We start from the raw sequence: 21,693 nt of genomic DNA on the forward strand, positions 1-21,693 counted from the left end.
ACATCGTTGATGACTGACGACAAACCGTGACGAGCAACATTTCCACGGCCTCTGTAGAAATTCCACTCGGGCTGCGTCAACAGAAAGTCATTAGCTCATAGCCTCGGAGAACCAGACAGAAAGCGATCTGGAAGACGATTGACCACTTACCCAGTGACCTCTGAGGCCCGCCTGTCAATCCTCCAGTTAACCACCCAGATCTCATCAATCCGCCCGTCAATCCATAGCTCAGTAACCCCAACTGTGGACTGTGATTGGCTCTGACTGCAGAACAACCCTTATTGACTCTTATTAGGAGGTGAAATCAGCCTTAAATGATGGATGACTTTGTGCAGCGAGTCAAATGTGCCATCCATTGCGTCATTGTCTTGTGTTTCGGGTCCCGTTCAGCTCATCCTCCGGAGGCTTCTGATTTTAATCTCATCAAAAAGGCGACACAGTTTGTGCCGAGCTTGGGCGATATGAACGTTTACTGACCCGTACGCTAACTTGAAAAAGTTAAAACGAGCTACAGTAAGATTAGGTCACTCACTCGGGCTACTGTCCTCGTCCCTGTGTACGAGAACTGGAGGAGAATAGATGTGTTCAACGGCTATTTCTGACTCTGCTACGGTCGCCCGTGTCCGTCTTCTCCTGCATATTCGCTAGCAAGTTAGCTAGCAGCTAACCGGCTGTCTGGTTTTATTTGTTTTCCACCTCTCATGTTGCCCTAATTCTCTGTCAATCAATACTAACACAATATTTACACTGGTTGAAAAGAGTTCACTTCAAATATTGGACTTGATTTATACCTGTTACTAACAGAATTTCAAGGTCAAGTCCTCTCTTTTACAGCCACCGTGCGTCACCTTCTGAAATGACTAACACTCAAAGAAACGGTGGAAAATCATCTGCTTCCTCTTGTCTCAACCGTCAATAGTTTCCTGCTTTGTGTGGGAGGGGAGCTACATGACGTAGCATCCTGAATTCCACCACAGAGGTCGGCCAAACGTTATTCTAATCAGACGACCTTTAGCGCTACAGTCGCGTGCTAAGCTCTGCTAGCTTATTTAACAGTCCTGCTCTGGTTAGCTAAAACAGTATCTGTCTAATGGTGACCGATTACATTCAAATGAAGCTTTAGCCTGCCGTGGAAACTATTTTGGCGTCATGTTTACGCAGCCCTTCCACCTTCCTCCTACACGCAAACCTTCTCTCTTCCTCTCTTCATTCTCACCGCCTCCTGAATGTCGGCGCTGAGCCGAGTCATCATCCGATCCATCAGTGTAGAGTCATTGCCTGAGGAAACACGGGCCAATTATGGCCATAAATAATAATGGGAGCACGCATCTGGCGTGATGACTGATGGGCCTCTCTCACAGCTCATTTACATGGCTTACGTGTGGCAGCAGCCGCGCTCTAATGTAATGCACGGCAGATGAGGCTTTTACAGAATATTTTAGGATTCAAGGGCAGAGCGGCGGCGGCGGCGACAGGATTGCACTCGTCGTCAGGAACACGGGGTGAAAACTGGAGCTTCATTGTCTCTGCATGTTCCTCCGCTGTCTTTGTGTGTGTTTGTGAAAGAGAAGTCCAACCATCAGCATCAATTACGGCGACATGCAGGGAGATTGATTGTGTCTGTGTGGTCAGGTAACCAACCAACCGCCTCCCACACCTGAACACACTCGCGACAGATCCCTTACATGTAGCTGTCAGACACCAGCCCACGTCCCCCCCCGACTGTCTTCCACATCACTTCATAATGAGCCGTGTGAAAACTGATAGACTTGCTTCTAAACAGAGATTGATGCCCAGTTTTTAATTTCTGAAGGTAGGTGTCGGCGCCGTTCAGCGAACCCTTAATCCGTCCTGTAGGTCTGTGGCGGCCTCGCTCCGGAGAACAAAAGGCTGCCGCATGCTGACGTGTGTCCCGAGAGCCGATAAGCCTGGTTGTTAATGGTGTTAGGGTAGATTTCATTACCCCCTCCAGACTGCTCTCATTAAATAAACATCCTCCTGTCACATCCCTCACCCTGCCAGCAGAGGAGCAGCGGAGGCAGGAGGAGGGAGATGAGCTGTGAGCAGGACAGACAATAAAGTGGAGTGTTAATGAAAAAGTTGTCAATCAAAGTCCAATCAGTTGCAGAATTTGGGTTGACAGTCCTGCAGAATAGCTCGAGGCGTGTCAACCTGTTGCTCCACAATGTCGATCCAAACTCGAATCGTAACCTTTATTGAATCCATCGCCATCAGAATTTTGCAATTTAAAAACGACGTTTACGACCCCCAGAGGAGAAACTCTCATGACTTCGGTGTTCCCAATAAATATCTTTTTAGTGCATCGTAAAACAAACGTTTTAAGGTTCAGAGCTCCTTTTACTTTGATGACTTGTTGGATTGATTATAATGAAAAACAACAGCACATTCTCACGCTCCCTGGAGGACAAACACAATGTCTTTGATTATCCTTTTTTCTTCTAATTCTTCATGGATTGGCAACGTGTGGTTAAAAACCAGCCAATCATAATGACTTTAGTCTCATCTTTTACCTCCATTGTTTGTTTGTTTTTTTGGGGGGGTCAGGAGAGTAGATAATATCAGGAATGAAATGCTGGAAATGAGTCACAGGTCTGACTTGAACCCGAGCCGCCCGCTTCGTGTGGCCTCTGCACACGGGTCGCCGGCGCCCTCGTTTAAAACTGCTTGGAAAATCTGTTTTATAAATCGTTCTGCCATTTCCTAGTGAACAGACACAGCAGGTAAGGGGTTAATGAATTTGAGATCAAAGCGCTCATCTTGAACACAGTTTTTTTTTAGCCTCAGGTAAACTTGATCGATCTCATTTTTCTGCTTTCTCTACAGGATGGAAGGCGGGGCTTAGAAAGCTGATAGTATAAAAAAAAAAAGCGGGACGTCGTCAATTTACAGGACAGATAATGAAAAGGCGAGGGCAGGTCACCTGATCAGCTCAGACATGTTTCCAAAGGCAGACACCTCCTCTGTCTGCAGCAACACTCCCACTTAGTTTCCCATTATCTTTAACCACAGGTCTCCTTCCTGCAGACCCGTCCTCCTCAGAAGTCTCCTGACCTTGTGTGTGTCTCTCTCTCTCTCCTCTCCTGTGCTCCGCTCTGACTAATCTACGCCATCACCCTCTCGCCATCCATCAGGGCGCTCTCATTGTTTTGACGTCTAGTTAATTCTCGGCTCATGATTTATCAAATTCTTATTACCGCTTGCTGAAAGCCTCATTCATTGTCCTGATGTATGGTAATGATAGTCCCGGTGTGGCTGCCTGAATCGCAACAAACCCGCTCATTTATTTTCTCCCTCTCTCTCCTCGCTCGCTCGCTCTCTCTGTGGCTGCTTTTTCATTGCAAACACTTTTCCTTTCACTTTGTCCTTGTAGTCATCTTGGCCCATCTCCCCCATTATACACAGGCTGCTATTTGCATCTTTGCATATTTTTACAAAAACACACATTCTCTCTGGTAGATGCTGAAAAACATGAAACTACAACTTTTCATGTCAAACTCCTTTAACAGTCATCTTTACTAAACGTCACGCTGTCTGTAAATCAGATCAATAAGAGCTTTAACATGCAGTTATGTTTCCTTTAAACGTCTTTATACAGCAGCTAATGTGGTTTCTTTAAGAGTAAATGTATAAAGGAAACATTTACAAACTTACAAACCACAAAGTTATTTCTTCTAACAAGAGGAAAAGCAAGGAGAGTTTATTCATTGAGCACTTTACTGTTCATACACACGAAAAAAGACTTTAAAGGACCAATCAGAGAGCTGCTCTCCTCCTCTGTGATCATGAAGGAAACATGCTGTGTTGAAGCTTCTCTGACAACAATGCAGCAGCCAGTATGTCCTCCTTCTAACTTTAGATTCTGCTCCTGAATGCTCTGGATCTGATTGGACCAGAGAAGGTAGGCGGGGCTTTGAAGGCCGTTTTGGACGCCCCTGGGTTTGCCAGATATGAGAGCAGTTATCAGGTGAACAGGTGTTGCAGCGATGGAAGCGGGCAGTGGAACTGCTTCAGATAGAAGTGATTGTACCCGAGCTAAAAAGCCTCTGCATGTTTCTAATAAGCTCCAGCAGCAGAAAGCTGCTCAAACTAGGATCAATGTTGGAGATGAAACATGGAGAGAGGTTAGAACGCAGAAAGCTTTACAGACCCATGCAGAGCTGGCTAAACACTGAAGCTACAGTGTCCACCACATGCAGAGCTGGCTAAACACTGAAGCTACAGTGTCCACCACATGCAGAGCTGGCTAAACACTGAAGCTACAGTGTCTCTACATGCAGAGCTGGCTAAACACTGAAGCTACAGTGTCCACCACATGCAGAGCTGGCTAAACACTGAAGCTACAGTGTCCACCACATGCAGAGCTGGCTAAACACTGAAGCTACAGTCTCCACCACATGCAGAGCTGGCTAAACACTGAAGCTACAGTGTCCACCACATGCAGAGCTGGCTAAACACTGAAGCTACAGTGTCCACCACATGCAGAGCTGTGTGAGAGGAGGGGGCGGAGCCAGACAGCTCTCTGTGATGATTAGAGTTTAAACTGCAGTACTCATTTTAAACACTAGGGAGCAGACTGCAGACTGCTCCTTTAAAACATGGACGTTTTATTTAAACATTTGTCTTTGTGGTTCATGTCTGACATTTCTCACATCGAGATTAAATCACCTCAGTGCATTATGGGTAAACCTCTCGCTGTACATTCATTATGATCTGAGGCTACCTCGCTCCAAGATGGCTACCGACCAAGTTGGCTTACAAGCGAGGCCAGCAGGCAAGCTAAGAACCTTTTTACAATTACTCCCTCCTCACCACTCTTTAGGGTCATTATTAATCAATACTTCCTTCAAGTATAACAGCACAGGACAGGAAATGATTATGGATGATTTAGTCAAAAACTTAAGCTGTGCACACTGCAAGTTTTACAACTCCCTGGAAACTTAATTTATTGGAGCTAGCAGTGCACGTGAACAATGTGCTGATGTGGTGCCAGGAAAGCCAGTTATTCTCCCCTTCTCAGCATTTCTCCTCCCTCGCTTCTCTCTGGCTCTGTCCCCCCTCGTTTTCCCTCCCCCTCCTCCGTCTCGATGAAGGACAGACACTGGGGGAGAGGAGGTCAAGCATTAGCACAACTATCTAATCACTCCCGCTCCTCTTTTCTCTCCTCTCCTCTGACAACTCATCTGTCAACAGGGTGCAGGCTCTGGCCTCTCCATTAGGGCTGCAGCACCTGAGTATTTCTCAGTCCACACACACACACACACACACACACTTATACACACACTTTTCCATGCATCTTCCAGCCCAGACACTGCGATCGATGCCGCCAGCTCCATGCATCATTTGTCACAGCGCTGCCCTCTCTTTAATGAGCTCGTCTGGCTTCAGCTTCTCCTCCTCCTCCTCCTTCTTCTCCTCTCATCATCCCTCGTTCAAACCGCTATTTTCATCTTCTGACTCGACTCAAAACACGTTTTTCGTCCCGCTTGTCCTGCAGCCTGACTTTCATTCTGTGTGGGTCATGATACAAGTAGCTCCTGCACACACGTGCACGCAGTCTAAACTGGAGTGGACTTAATAAAAAAGAAATAACTCCCAAGAGTTTACATGCACTGTTTGAGTCCCTCAATAATCCAGCTAAGAAGATTTACAAGCCCACAAACGTCACGCCACTCCTCCATTAGACAGATCCATCAGGCCACGCCCCCTGTGTACCTTAGCATTGTCATATCAGTGCAACATGTAATCACAATATGAGAGGATCCCAGTCTCTTTGCCCTTTCTCTCTCTCTGTTTTCTTCTTCTGCCTCTGTGAAGTACGTGTGTGTGTGTGTGTGTGTGTGTGTGTGTGTGTGTGTGTGTGTGTGTGTGTGTGTGTGTGTGTTGTGTGTGTGTGTTGTCAATCAAGCCTGCACACCTGCTGCTCATCTGCAATCAGGCCACTTGCACACGCTGCAGTATAAAAAACCCGGCTCAGTCTTCCTTGTGCTGCCAGTTTGCCAGTTTACAGCGAGCCGGTCAGCACGGCCATGGAAGAAGAAGAAGAGGCAGAGTCAAAGTTTGCAGAACTGATCCCCTGAAGCAGGTCTTTCCTAAATCCAGAGACTCCACAAACAGGAAGTGGACAAACTGCAGAAGAAGAGGTAATAAATAACTTCTCCTAAAGTCTCCCAAAAAAACATTTAAATTGATTTCTAAAGCTACAAGTAGCCGGTGAAAAAGCAGCCAGGATTGTTGCAGTGCATCATTTAACAAAAATGTCTGCAGGCTCCACATATTAAAAAAACAACAACCTGCCTCGCTCTTATAGAAGAACCAGAGAAAGATGACAGCTTGTCCTCACACTGCCAAGTACTGACAGACAGTCCTGAATCACCTCCAATGAGACGTGACCCAAACTGGCAACACAAGACGGCTTGTTTTGGCAAACGAAAGGTTTTACTGTGGATTTCATTAAAGGAGAGACTGGTTGTCTTTGCATCCAGCAGCCAATCAGATTAAAGAGACTCTGAAGCAGTAAATCCCTGAACTTATCAGCATAGTTGGCCTTGAGACGTGGGGTGTCTCAAAACCACCCGACGCTGTACGGGGGGGGGGTCGAGGAGGAGCATGCAGCAACACCCGCTGCTTAAAATGAAGCAAATGCAAAAACCTGCAGTTCCTCGAGTGTCCACTTGAGGTCTCAAAAGACCTCAAAGTCCCAAACACACCCTTTTATTAAAATGTATGTTCTGACAGCAGGAAGAACATTTTTACAACCTGGTACACAAATGATTTTGAGCTTCTTTGACAGACAGGTGAGATATATAACCATAGACTGTAAACATTAAGCCTGCGTGCTGTTACCCTTCTGTTCCTGCAGGGGGCTCCAGAAGCTCAGCAGCAGAGGCAACCATGTGGGAATTGTTGTCTCACTGCAACTTTCTGTCAACAGGGCAAAAGCCGAAGCAGAGGCAGGTTTAAACCGGTCTACCAGTCTGTTGTTCCTGGAGCTAGCCTCTAGTGGACACTTGAGGAACTGCAGGATTTTGCACTAATGCATTGGCTTCATTTATGAAGATCGGAGGTTGTTGATTTGTTATGTTTTTTTTTTTCCTGTAAAAACTAACATGTTAGTACGGTGGTGTGTCTGGGACTTTGGGGTCTTTTGGAGCCAGCCTCTAGTGGACAATCGAGGAACTGCAGCTCTTTTGCTTTTCTGCATCAGCTTCATTCTTACACTGCGGAGTTTGCCTTTTGGTTTGAAGCTAAAGATAGATTTGTATTCATAGCATGTCATAACAACACAAAATGCCCGTGGCCTAGTGGTTGGGTTGCACCCCATGTGTGGAGGTTGTAGACCCGGGTTCAGGTCCCCACTCTTACTTTCCATATATAAATATGGGATAAAGAGAAGATCTGTACAGAGAACAGAAGTACTCTTTAATGCACTGAAAACATCTTAAGTTGAAGTTTTATTTTATTATTTATGTTTCATGGTGACGGAAATCTAAATGAACTCGTTGTTCATGATCGAGTCAAAGGATCACACTCGCAGCAACAGATCCTGGTCTCTTGGGTTTTCTATCAGTGGAGAAAAACAAACGTCTGTAATCGCTCATGTTTGTGCTAAGTTAGTCTGAAATGAACTCTTCGCTCTTTGTTTCCAAGAAACTGACAGTGGTTAATGGTTTTTTGTAGCTGGAAATGTTTTCAAGCTGTGCTCGAAATATCTCAATGAGAATCACTTTAGCGAAGATAAAAATCAAACCAGCTCACGGCAAAAACGACTTCTATCAGCAGTCGATGTTTTTTAAAGAGCATAAAAAGGGTGTTTTGGGATAAATGTCCCCTCCAGCCTGCCTCCTCTGCAGTGAGAGAACTTGGCATCCTGCTCTGCTGGTCTTTATGCATCCGTATCCACAGGACATCAACCATTTCAGCGCTGATTTCCAGCCTTTGATTCGCTCATAAATCCCTGTTTGGAGCTTATTCGGTCCTGGAATGAACCCAAAGCAAGAACACAACGAGCTGCATCTCACCAGCACAGATTTCAAAGTGGTCGAGGTGAACAGACTGTCTCTTGATCGACCTCCCTGAAGCCTCGCTTCGCATTGTAGACGACCAATGTGCAGTATTAAATGACTGTCGCTTTGTTTGTGTTGATCACTGTCGGACATGTAGAGCTGCAGAGTTTTCAAAATGAAGCGTCCTGTATGTACAGACTGTATTGAAAGTTGTGAAGAGTTTGCTCATGACAGCGTTCGTAAAATCTGCGGCGCAGTTCCCACCAACTCGCAACAGCTGGTTCTTGCTCCTCGCTCTAAAGGAAGATGCCATTTGCTGCTAAATCACTGCATAATGGAAACTTTAAATACATGCACATGTGTTTGATTGGCCGGCGTCTTTTCTTTAATTGATTGACAGGTTAAGCAGAAAAGCCTCACTGCTGCCCCCACCTGGTCTGAAAATCCTCCTCCCTCCCTCTCTCAGTCCAGCAGCTGGCCCGTTCCTCCAGTGTTATTATTGGATTTCAGAAAGCCGTGAGGGGGCATATATCACATCTCCCTTCATCACCCCCTCTCCCCTCATCCTCACTCATTCATCTTTCTCCGTTTTAATAACTCCCTCTCTGCTCTTTGGCCATTAATAAAGATGAACTCACTCTGCTGTCGCCTCCTGCCCTCATCTCTCTCTCTCTCTCTCTCTCTCTCTCTCTCTCTCTGGCTCTGTCTGTCTCTCTGGCTCTGTCTGTCTCTCTTTTTTTCCGTCTGTTCTTTATTGACCTCCTTCCTTAAAAATCCCCCCCCCCCTGTAGCTTGCTCCTCACATTTACCTTGATGTCCTCTGTCTCCCCTCTCCTTCTCCGTGTCTGGACCCCCCCCCCCTTTTTCTTTTCTCCTTCAATTTCTCTCCGTCTGACACGTCGGTCCATCATGTGCCGGGCTCTGGACACCGGCCTCCCTCCGACGCTCTCATTCATCAGGACTTTGAAAAGCAGAAATCACTCTCTCGTCTCCTCCGCTGGCCGCTGCCACTTATTGCGCTATCCATCACACCTGGCGGATGATCAATACGAGCCTTCCCCCCCCCTCTGCTCCTTTCTCTCACCACCTCCCTCCTCCTCCTCCTCCTCCTCCTCCTCCTCCTCCTACATCTTCACACTGTATTTCTTCCACGTCTGGCTCTTCTGCAGGTTCACGTCTGTCAGCCTTTTTAAGTTAACACAGCTGAAACAAAGAGCAATGGATGGTGACGTAACATTCTCACCATCACGACAAAACATGCACCAATTGAAGCCACATGACCCCTGACCCTCTGATTGACACCTCACTCGACCAATCAGGAGCTTCTAGGCTACTTTAACCTGAGTAGGAACTGGACTCTGTTTTTATCTCTCCTCTGATGCAACGACACAAATCACAAAAATAAATCAAGAGTCTTTGAAGCGTACAGGTCGAGGACTTGAGTCTGATTAGCGTTTTTCTCGTCGTCTTCGAACGCTGCAGGTCACACCTTCACGTTCACACGCTGACCGTAGCGGTTGACGGATCTGTTGCTTAATCGTCTCTGTGTAAAATGAAGTCAGCAGAGTCGTTTTTACAGGAGGACTTTTCCGGCTCTGGGACCGACTGGCGGTCTGAATTGATGGGTGTTATTCCAGCGGTTCTTCTTCAGGTGGGACCCGCTTAATGAGGGCAGCAATATAAGAGCGGCTAACGGCGGCGATAATTCTGCTGAGTGCAGCTTTGCTCAGTTCAGGACAGAGGAGTCGTTAAACAGCCGCCCACATCCTAATGCCTCTCTAATCTCCTTCCGTATCGCTAATTCTTCTCCCTCTATAACCGCCGTCGGACTTTCTCACAGGTTCTCGGAGATGAATTAAATTACACGAGATGTATGGAGCAAACGAACCATAAATTGGCCCCGGCTGCCCTCGCCGGCGCGGGTGGAGAGCTGCAGATTATTCTGGTTAACCGGCTGCAGTTCTGCTGCAGGTGCACGCTGGATAAATGACGCAGGAAACACTAAAGTAGTGATTCACAGCTTCCTGTTTGTTTTACCCTCGGCCCTGTGAATTATCATTTAACGACGATACTGACGCACGTTCATCAGCGCTGTTTCTGCTGAAGCTTCCCTGCACTGATGTGACCCCCGAGCTGCAGCCGCTCCGATGTCGACAGGAAAAAAAAAAAGAAACAACAACGTGCAGACGAAGCTGCCAGCAGCTCAATTATCTGTCATTAGCAGGCAGCGCAGCACAGGCGCGCGGGCTAATTTGACAAGCTAAACTGCCGCTGGACTGCTTCATTGGAGCAGAGTAAATATGTTCCCAGGCTAATGCGTATAAATAGAAGAGCTCTGTTTGAACAGCTGAGAGAAAGTGAAGGACAGAAATAACAGGAAATGATACAGTAATGATGAAAAAAGAAAACAGCGTTACAGCAGTTAAAATGTTGAATTAAGAAAGTGAGTGGCTTTAAACCAGATGACACACTGATTGGAGGATTTCCACCTGAACTAATGGCGAGGTCACATCCCGTGTTGGTCGCTTTATCGGCCTCCATGATTTGTGTGTGTGTGTGTGTGTGTGTGTGTGTGTGTGTGTGTGTGTGTGTGTGTGTGTGTGTGTGTGTGTGTGTGTGTGTGTGTGTGTGTGTGTGTGTGTGTGTGTGTGTGTGTGTGTGTGTGTGTGTGTGTGTGTGTGTGTGTGTGTGTGTGTGTGTGTGTGTGTGTGTGTGTGTGTGTGTGTGTGTGTGTGTGTGTGTGTGTGTGTGTGTGTGTGTGTGTGTGTGTGTGTGTGTGTGTGTGTGTGTGTGTGTGTGTGTGTGTGTGTGTGTGTGTGTGTGTGTGGACAGCAGGCAGGTCGTGACAGCTTGAACCCGCTCCTATCTGTCGAGGCGTCGCTCAGAGCTCGTCAACACGTGATCTCTAAATCCATAATTATTTTTTGTTACACGTGACGTTTTTCATTTTCACCGGTAAGATTTAAAAAAAAAATTTTTTTTTTAGACACAAAAAATAAATTTCTTTAAACCAGACATGAAGTTCAAACACGTTAAATTGTGTTTTAAACTTGTGCATTTTAGCATGCTGGTCTATGGGGATGGACTTCTAGAACTACCCCAAGTGGCCACTTGTGGAACTGCATTTATTTATTTATTTACTTTTGTTGAGCTTTCTGCTTCCTTCCAACCGGCCTTTATTTCATCAGTAGTTCAGTGTGACCTGACTTGATGTCTGACATCATCAGAGACACATTGTGAATGAACAGACTCGTCGTGTCCTCTCACCTGCCCGAGGACAACCGATGGAGATGAGCGAAATCTTGTTCAAAGCATCTCTTCTCTTCTGAGACTAATTTCTTGTTTATTTTTGGTACAATGTCAAATAAACAATCTCAAACTCGTCATATAGTCGTAAATGTACTACCCACAATCCTTTGCTGCGTGTTCTACACATGCCAGCAGGAAGGATTGCAGCAGAGTTTTCGTGTTGTCACTCTGCAACGGTAAGAAGAGACGGGCCAGTTGGAGGGAGATAAACAGAGCTGTGTCACGGCGTGTCGTCGTCTCTGCCCCGCTGTCTGTCACCTGTCAGGACGCTGAGTGAGACGAGGGCTCCTCCGTCTGACACGGGGGCGGGCAGGGGGGGTGGGGGGGGGATCAGGTGGAGGGAGGAAACATCACGGCGAATAAAGAAACAGAGAGACGGAGAAGCGAGGAATGACAGGAAGGGTGAGAGAGGTCTCCTGAGAGACGTCGTGTTTGAGAGTAAACGGGTCAGACGGCGAGGACAGGAAGCGAGCGAGTGGCTGCTGTCAGTCTGCAGAGTGGACTGTGTGCTGTGTGCTGTTAGCATCTTACCGCTAATGGCTGCTAGCAGGACTAGAGGTCATGTTATATGAACTTTATAAGGTCGGGCTGTCGGCACACAAATGTCTTTATTTTAATGGTGTTGATCAAAGTGCAGCGTGGACAGACCGGGCCTCTGAAAGGACCCTCTGCATGCGTATCGCCTTCTGGCTAACGTCCACGTCCTGGACGTGATCAGCTCGACACACCTCCATTATGGGGTTGAGAGTCTCGTGCATGTTGGCGTTCTGAGCACGCTCCACCGTCCCCCGGCGGGCTTTGACCAGGAAGCTGAAGAGCAGGAAGTGAAGCAGGACAGGAGTCGTGCACGACGGGTGGCGTGCATCGTAAAGTAAAGCACGCCACGAGAACAGAACGGACGGAAACGGGTCTGATAGTAACACAGTGAAAGAGTTCATATCGCCACCTGCTGGAGAGGAGTTGGATGTTCTTCCTCAGCGCTCGTTTACGACAGGTCTGCTGCACACCTGAGTGCAATCTGTGCTCATGGAGGAGGACACACACACACACACACACACACACACACACACACACACACACACTTTTTGTTCTGCGTTTTTAGGGGGAGGGTCCCGTCTTTAGTTTCTGCTGTAACACACGTAGCTTCACTGAACATGCAAGCGTTCTTCCTCCCATGATTCTTTCTGTTCTTTGATTTCACCTCTGGCGACCTCTGAACCTCGGTGCCGTGTGACCACAGGAGTGACCCGTCGATCCTCACACAGTCTTAAAACGGCTCTGGGACATTCTTGAATGTTGGATTTATAAACCCCTAAAAATAACCTGCGTGTCTTTCGCGCTCCGTGTTTGACCACTATCAGGTTTTTCCACCCCGTAAAAAAAAAAACCATGTGGCATCAATCGCTTCATTTATTTTTTTTTTTTTTTGGCGAGATTCCCTCTGATCCTTCGATCGACGAGACAGGAGGAAAAGAAAGATGGGAGTGTCAGCGAGGGAGCACACGGCAGCTGAGGGTCATTAATCACTGTAGAGAGAGAGAGAGAGAGAGGGGAGAGAGAGAGGAGAGAGAGGAGAGAGAGGAGAGAGAGAGAGAGAGAGGGGAGAGAGAGAGGAGAGAGAGGAGAGAGAGGAGAGAGAGAGAGAGAGAGAGAGAGAGAGAGAGAGAAAACACGGGAGGAATCTCTCCCATGAGATGAATCAACCGTCGCTTTGTTTGTAGATACCAGGCTGTGACATCACTTCCTCCTTCGCCATCAACTTCTGAAGCTCTCTGAGCATCGAGCCCTGAGCGACGCTCGCACACACACACACACACACACACACACACGCCCTGAGAAAAACCTTCCTTATGTTCCTTTTCCTCGTATGGAAAAGAAATCAACGCGTTTCTTGAAGACTTTCAGCTCAAATACAGAAAGTAAGACGGAGATTTTTAGTATTAAAGTTTTCCACTCACAGAGCCGCCTCAAGGAAACTCGTCACAAATGCAAAGATTTGATTGGATCGTGTGCATGCCAGCTCGCCGTAGGTGGGAACTGCAGTCAGGGGCGTGTCCAGAGTAAATGAGACCATGAGAAGGAACTCATCCAATCACACGCCGCCACCCAGGCAGCGGGAGCAACGTGGGGTTAAGTGTCTCGTGGGAATTGAACCCCCGACCTTACAGGGGAGAGACGACCGACTCTACCAACTGAGCCACAGCCACAAACTGGCTGCCATTTTCCAAAATGTCCGACATACCCCCCCTCTGTCAGCGACCCCCCTTAGAATGAGGGTGCAAAAATATGAAGAAAGTCCTGTAAAAGTAAGAAACATGATTTGAGCACATTTTTGTTCCATAGCAGGAAAAAACTTAATTTAATTTGTTCAAAAAAAAAGAAGGACAGGAATGAGCGAGCGGGTAACTCCTTTCTGTTCCTGCCCACTTTTCATAGCGGCGCTCTGGCCCTGCTGCGCTGCGGTCGACTCCTCAATATAAACCAGACCCTTCAAATCACCAGGCTTTATTATTCTGGCCATCCTGCAAATCTATAACATCCCCTCCGTTCAGAAGTGGAACGTGTGGACGGCCCTGTTTCGGATATATATATTTTTCCAGCCTTGGGCTGAGATGTTGTGGTGGGGAAAAAAGGAGAAGTTGAAAGTATGATGAATGTGTTCTGGCCAGAGGAAAGTGGGTGGTCTGTATCTGTCAGCGCTGCTATTACAGCAGACAGCAGAGTTACAGGCCAATAAGCCGCGCTATCATCACCGTCATCAACTGCAGATCTCCTTACAACAGCTCTCAGCTGTCCACATTACAGCCTGACAGCCCAAACATGTACTTACCCCCAGAGCTCCACACTCCAATGTCTCTCATTATAAAACATGTGGCTGCTCCGCTGGATGTCCTTAAAGGGCCGGAGCACCAAAAATGTGTCATCCAATGAGTGCTGGAAGTACGATAAGCAACATAAACCAGATGTAATCAAGACGTAAAAGGAATCATGCGAAAGAATTTAGTTTTCTCCACTTCAGCCGTTTTCACTCCTGAAAGTTTGTGAAGCCTGACCTTTACAGCGGGGGGGGGGGGGCGGGGCTTGAGGTAAGACGTGATGTATAAAAAACGAGGTTTAAGTGGCGTACGAAGAAGCAGAGTCGTCTATATTGCAACATATTCAACAAAATTACTGATTTGATTGGTGCAACAGGTTCCAGTTTGGAGGTTTTCTGCGGACCCCCAAGCTATGCTTCGTGGACCCCTGGGGGTCCTGGGACCCCACTTTGAGAAAGGACTGAACGAGAGGGCTCAAAGTGTGCCTTCTCTTCATGGAAGGATGTCAAAGTGTTATAGCTCATCATCTCCACTGGAGGAGGAGACTCATCGTGTTCATGCAAACAGGTTTTTCACTCTGTTCGTCCTGAGAGGTAAAAACGAAGAAAGTGAAAGTACTTCCATGCTCTCCCACGCTGCACCTTTTGTTTACCTGTGTTTTCCCGACTCCCACTCACTCATGTGTTTTCCTCTGAGAGATTTACTGGAGCAACATGAGGCCGAGTGCTATAATGACTGAACAGCGTGACGTTGGCCAGTAACGCTGATTCATGACGGTGAACGCGTCACACAAAGAGGGCAACACTTTGTTTATCAGGAGGAGAATAATGAGGTCAGCGCTGCGCCAACTCCACTGTGTTACATTAATGAGGTTTCTGTCTGCAACTGTGGCCAGCGACAAGGACACACACACACGCGCGCGAGCGTGAGCGTGCGCGCGCGCGCGCGCCGAGATCAGCCAGCATTATCTGTCCTCTGTCACTTCTCGGCAGCCGAAGAGAGAGTGTAGCAGAGCGTGGATTAGACTGTAGCCCTGCTCTGTTTCTCTCTCCTGCTCATGTTAGACCCTCTGACAGCGCAGCATTGATTTATGACTCCTGCAGGCAGACGCCGCAGCACAGAACGAGCGCGTGCATGCGTGCGTGTGTGTGTGTGTGTGTGTGTTTTGTCCTCACGTGATTGATTATCCTGTCTGTCTTGTCTGTGGCATTTTTGAAACGTAATCTCACTGAACAGCATGAAAGGTGTGAGACTCCAGAGAAAACAACCCCCCCCCCCTCCAGCCCACTTCTGGTCGGTACAGGCGCTCATTGTTTCCCCCCTCTTGTATTATATTAGCATACCTTTGCTCAGGCATGCTGGGAAATTGAATTCCCCCCCTCTTCCTGTAAAAGTCTCCTCGGGATTAAACCGTCAGCGTGTGATTTACTGTAACCTCGCCATAAACAGCGTCATCCTGCATGGCGCCACTGATTGATGTGCGCAGCAAGTGTTTTGTGTTGCCACATTGTCATGGCATCATACATTTCAATTTGCTCGCCGCACAGCGACGACAGCTCTGCACACAATGCAGGAGGTTTATTTGGTGGCGCTGAGAGACACAGGAGAGTTTTCAGTGAGGCAATAAAAAGAGGATTGACCGAACAGTCGCTCAGTTTGCTAAACCCCCCTCCCCTTGAAATCGTATCACCCCGTGTTAGCTTAGCGAGCCGGTAAGAAGGCTCAGTGGCAATGCAAGCAACTGTTAGCATGTTGAGCTAACCTAGCAAAGCATACCGCAAGGAAACTTAAAGCTGTTCTTGAATTGTTTAGACTACAAGCCCCTCCTCTCACACAGCTCTGCATGTGGTGGACACTGTAGCTTCAGTGTTTAGCCAGCTCTGCATGTGGTGGACACTGTAGCTTCAGTGTTTAGCCAGCTCTGCATGTGGTGGACACTGTAGCTTCAGTGTTTGGCCAGCTCTGCATGTAGAGACACTGTAGCTTCAGTGTTTAGCCAGCTCTGCATGTGGTGGACACTGTAGCTTCAGTGTTTAGCCAGCTCTGCATGTGGTGGACACTGTAGCTTCAGTGTTTAGCCAGCTCTGCATGTGGTGGACACTGTAGCTTCAGTGTTTAGCCAGCTCTGCATGTGGTGGACGCTGTAGCTTCAGTGTTTAGCCAGCTCTGCATGTAGAGACACTGTAGCTTCAGTGTTTAGCCAGCTCTGCATGTAGAGACACTGTAGCTTCAGTGTTTAGCCAGCTCTGCATGTGGTGGACACTGTAGCTTCAGTGTTTAGCCAGCTCTGCATGGGTCTGTAAAGCTTTCTGCGTTCTAACCTCTCTCCATGTTTCATCTCCAACATTGATCCTAGTTTGAGCAGCTTTCTGCTGCTGGAGCTTATTAGAAACATGCAGAGGCTTTTTAGCTCGGGTACAATCACTTCTATCTGAAGCAGTTCCACTGCCCGCTTCCATCGCTGCAACACCTGTTCACCTCATAACTGCTCTCATATCTGACAAACCCAGGGGCGTCCAAAACGGCCTTCAAAGCCCCGCCTACCTTCTCTGGTCCAATCAGATCCAGAGCATTCAGGAGCAGAATCTAAAGTTAGAAGGAGGACATACTGGCTGCTGCAGGTTTCCTTCATGATCACAGAGGAGGAGAGCGTCATCACTCAGTTCCATAAATATCATATATGTTGTTCCATTAAGTGTTTACTGCACACAGCTTGTGCACGGCTGATGGAAACATGTTCCTGTAAAATCACAGGCTCGGGGTGCTCGGCGGGGCTGCGGGGGAACAGATAGCTGTAATCCCACTCGCCCAGCAGGCGGTCTGGCGTGCCTGTCTGCGGTACTTAGAGATAAACATCAGCGTGCACTCTGCGTGACCCGCCACACACCTGCTGAGACAGGCTCGCTGATATACACACACTCACACACATGAATGCAGGTGCAGAGACAGCTTTATGCGCTTTGTCAGAGTATGAATTATGGCACATGGCGTGACAGTTTGTATTTAAGTGATGTCAGCAGATCCAGTAAGGCGATGTGGAACAGATGTATGTGAGCTTTATATACTTTGTGTGCTGTGCTGTCAGACTTCCCTGAGGGGACAGCCAAAGACAAATGTGTTGGTAATTTACAAGTGTGCTTAAATACCCATTATTCTTTCCACTGCGAGCTCTCTCAGGATCCGCTGTGCTCATTTATCATCAGCTACACAGAGGCAGAACACGGCGAGATAAATGAGCGCCGGAGTCGTTGCTGCTCGGGTTGCGTCAGCGTGGAGGAGGCTTCAAAGCATCATTTCCATTTGTTTTGACATTCTCCGTACTGTTCGCTGTTTTTGCAATCTGTAATGTTAACAGGAACACGGCAAAAGTGCAGCAACAGAGTTCGACGGGGAGATGAGGAGAAGCCGAGAGTTTAGGTCATAATCCTGGAGAGTTGTGTGTAGGCAAGGGTGTTCAAATGTTTGGAGAAATGACACTAAGCAAACAAGCGTGTGACTCACTGTGGAGGCTTTTTTTTTAGGCTTCATTAATGTACTTGTGTATTTGCACGAGGAGAAGCCAGGGCTTGAATTACTGGAGAGGGGCGTGGCCAATACAATAAACAATGGTGGACGAACTCCAGTGTTTTCATGTACACATCAAACTGTATTTTGAAGTCCCGACAAACGATCAAACATGGGAGCAACTAAATGTCCCAAACCTTCTTTACTTCAACAGATGAAGCTCTGAGAAACAAGAAACATCTTATTGCGTGATTATAGTTCAAAAACGATTCAAGTTTAAAAGTTGAAACAAAAGAAAAAGAAAAAAAAACCCCAAAACAAAACAACACAAATAAAAGAACAAAACCATGCAGAGCTGGCTAAACACTGAAGCTACAGTGTCCACCACATGCAGAGCTGGCTAAACACTGAAGCTACAGTGTCCACCACATGCAGAGCTGGCTAAACACTGAAGCTACAGTGTGCACCACATGCAGAGCTGGCTAAACACTGAAGCTACAGTGTCCACCACATGCAGAGCTGGCTAAACACTGAAGCTACAGTGTCCACCACATGCAGAGCTGGCTAAACACTGAAGCTACAGTGTCTCTACATGCAGAGCTGGCTAAACACTGAAGCTACAGTGTCCGCCACATGCAGAGCTGGCTAAACACTGAAGCTACAGTGTCCACCACATGCTGACCTGTGTGAGAGGAGGGGGCGGAGCCAGACAGCTCTCTGTGATGATTAGAGTTTAGCCTGCAGTACCCATTTTAAACACTAGGGGGGCAGAGTTATGTTTGATTTCCTTCATGTTCCCACGTTGACTTCATCCTGAGATCTATCCGCCGGTGCAAAACATCGTTTTTATTAACCCGACCTCCGTCATAACCTCGGTCCCCACTCCGGGAATCACTGATTTATAGGATGCATTTTTTTCTAAGTGTGAGTGTTACTTTAATAACGTTTCCCACAGTGAAGAAGCAGAACTTGCTTAGCTTAAGGATCTGATTACTTTCTGCACCGCTGTTGTTTAATAAGAGCAAAAGACATCTGGTTATTGTCAGCGTGAAACCAGGACGAGGAGGACGATGATGAAACGTTTGGCACGTTCTGTCGAGTGTTTTTTTAAACTTGATGGTGGGATTGTGAAGAAGGATCTTTTATTTTTAATTCTTTATGAATCCCAGATTGAAAACATAAATCAGGTTCGAGCTGCTCGCCGCTGACCTTGACGACTTTCAGCCGGACTGCTTCCTGCTGAGCACGGAGCTGTTTTCAGCCTCCTCCTCCCAAAGTTGGGCTGCAGCACACGACTCTGTGTTCCTGCAGCCGCGGCGTCCACAAGAGGCCGGAGCGCCGCGATTCATCACCCTCATTTATAAACACTCATTAATGTTTACGGCAGGTGTCGTGACGTGTTTACGACGGCATTATGTCTGCTTTACGAGGCCGCTGTCAAGTCAGCTTTTTTTACGATCGCGGCGCTCGCGAGGGGCACCGCTGGCAACGCTTCCAAGAGGTTCTGGGATGTTTAATCAGATATCCGGACGCCGTCACAAATAAAAAGGAGAGAAGAGCGTTTGGCGGACGACGTCGGCCATCAAACCTTCTCATTAAACCGGCTGCATCCCGCTCTGCCCTCCTGCTCTTCACCGCTTTTATAGCAAAATCACTGGTCTCAATTTGTTAGCGGTTGTAAAAGTTGTGTTCCAGGTAGTGGTTGTGGGCCAAACCACACGACAGGAAAGCCCCCACCCGTCCCCTCCACGCCATTCTGCTTTATGGCACGCCGTAAAAGTGTTGGCAGGCCGACAGAAGCCGTATCTTTTTATCTGACGGCTAATTTAAGGACGGAGATTAAAGTCGTGGATTATGTTCACGACGCTGGACGTCGCGGGACGTATTGATGGCGAGCTGGAGTTTGGTTAGAGACATGAAGCGGAGAGGATTATCCTTTTTGTACACGTCGTGTTAAACATGATGGAATGGCGTTATATTCCTGTAATGAGACACGCCTTAAAGACGGGCTGTTAATCGTGCTAAATTACTTTTTTTTTTAAAGGTTGATTTATAACCGTAAACTTGAAACGACCTCACACAACCCCGTTAAAGGAGCAATATGTAACTCTGACCCCTGGTGGTTCAAATGAGTACTGCAGGCCAAAATCAAAACACGGATAAAACCATTCCCATCGACCTCCAAGCAGGAAGGTCAAACCTGCGACTTCAATCCCGACTTTTCCTTTTTCCTGCTCTGAACAGAAGCAGGAGAAATTTGTCAAAATCGATGGCGAATGGTTTTTAAGAAGTGGCGTGATGTCAGGTGTCAGTGACCTTTAACATTTAATAAGTTGCACCAAGTCCGACAACGTCGCCGCGACGCTCCAGTCCGAAACGTTTCCTGTGTCAGACGTCAGAAGGACGCGGCGGCGAGTGTTTCGTCTCAGAGCCGTCAGCGATCTCGCTCGTTAAACAGAAAATCTTTGAGCTGAAATCGGAGTCGTCGTGCGTCACTGGGACTCGGACATGGACTCTCTCTCTCTCTCTCTCTCTGCGCCCGGGCGAGCTCTTTACAAACAAACGTAAGCACTTTTATTGATAGGGTAATCCCAGACTGATTAATGGCCCAATAATCAGCCGTAACCTGCAATAAATCAGCCGCTGATCGATACGAGCTGTGCTCTGCAGCCGTGGTCAGATCATTACGGTGTCACAGTATATCTGCCATTAGCAGAGGACGGCTGAGCGCTGGAGGAAGGAGGAGGAAAAGTGCTTCCTTTCTAATGTGTTGGAAACAGTATTGATAGAGAGGTCGTTTTTTATTCTTATTTCATCTGCCCGCCCGCTCTTCCTCTTTTTCTTTTGGTCTGATTAACGAGCGAGCGCTGAAGGCAGTGATAAAGACGGAGAGGGCTGAGCAGGATGTTAAATCATGATAATGACAGCACAATTAATGACACCGGGAGACATTACTCTTCAGGCCTGTGGCGTCGCACAGCTGCTGCCGACTCGACTTATCTCGCAGGAATTCGACCACAACAGAAACCTCCGGACCATCGTCACAAAAAACCCCGTATTTTTATGTAATACGAGGAAGTGACCTTGAGTCCTTGACCTCTAGCTTATTAATGCTCTGAAGTGTTTACTGGGTTCTTCTTCCTCCTTCATGACTCAGCGCTGTCGGCGTCGAGCTAACTCGCCATCCAGCCGGTGAAACATCAGACGGGAAATTAAAAAAAAGCAGATCGGGACACACCGGTCTTGCTGAAATTGATGCACCACATTGGGATGAAGTGTCCCTGAAATCAGAGCTGAGATTAGAGGTCAGGGGGTTTTGGTCGGTCTTTTACCCTGACAAGATGAAGAAGGCGGAGTCGAAGGATCAAATCAAGCTAAGTGAGCGGACGAGAGGATGGGCCCGTGGTGATAGGAAGCGAGGATGACAAGGTGCATGCAGAAAAAGGAGCGTGTGTGGAGATAAGATAGTGAGAGAGAGGACGGAGGAGGAGGAGGAGGAGGAGGAGGAAGAAGAGAGGTAATTTGAGAGAGAGGGAGCAGGAGGAGAGGTGGAGGCAGGGCTGACAGAGGGCCATTCATCCTCCATGCTACAAGAGACAAACTGCTGGCAGAGGCAGACAGGGCCCATAAATCACTTGGCAGCACACACACACACACACACACACACACACACACAATGAAAGACATCCATGGCCACACACACGCACAGAACTCCACATGTGAAGAGCAAACACACATCTCCTACGGCTTATTTCTCTTTTCTCATCAAAGCCATCTGTGGGTCTTTTTTTTTTTTTTTTTTCTCCGGGTCCAAAGTTACTGAGCCCGTTTTCTCAGGAATAACGGGCTCAACTCTGAGCTTGGTCTCCTTGGATTTGACTGCAGTATTTATTCCAGTGACTTCATACTCTCCGTAAACACAAGCGTCTTCATATCTTTTTTTTTTTTTCTGATCTGGATTTTGTCTGATGCCCGGCCGCGAGGAATCGTTGTCCACAACCAGCTAACGAAGATATAAACCTCTGGAAACAAAATCCAAC

At 47.5% G+C, this 21,693-nt stretch overlaps 1 protein-coding gene across 1 annotated transcript in view; it reads right to left on the reverse strand.

Annotated features, from left to right (window-relative positions):
- Positions 1–4,588: 4,588 nt before the first annotated feature.
- Positions 4,589–21,693, reverse strand: part of pik3r1 (phosphoinositide-3-kinase, regulatory subunit 1 (alpha)) — a 142,222-nt gene continuing 125,117 nt past the window's right edge. Inside the window, exon 3 of the transcript XR_013780925.1 lies at positions 4,589–4,601. The gene's annotated coding sequence lies outside the window, so the exon portion shown is untranslated. The remainder of the gene's footprint in view (positions 4,602–21,693) is intronic.

Source organism: Symphodus melops (assembly GCF_947650265.1).
Source record: "Symphodus melops genome assembly, chromosome: 16".
Lineage (NCBI taxonomy): Eukaryota > Metazoa > Chordata > Actinopteri > Labriformes > Labridae > Symphodus > Symphodus melops.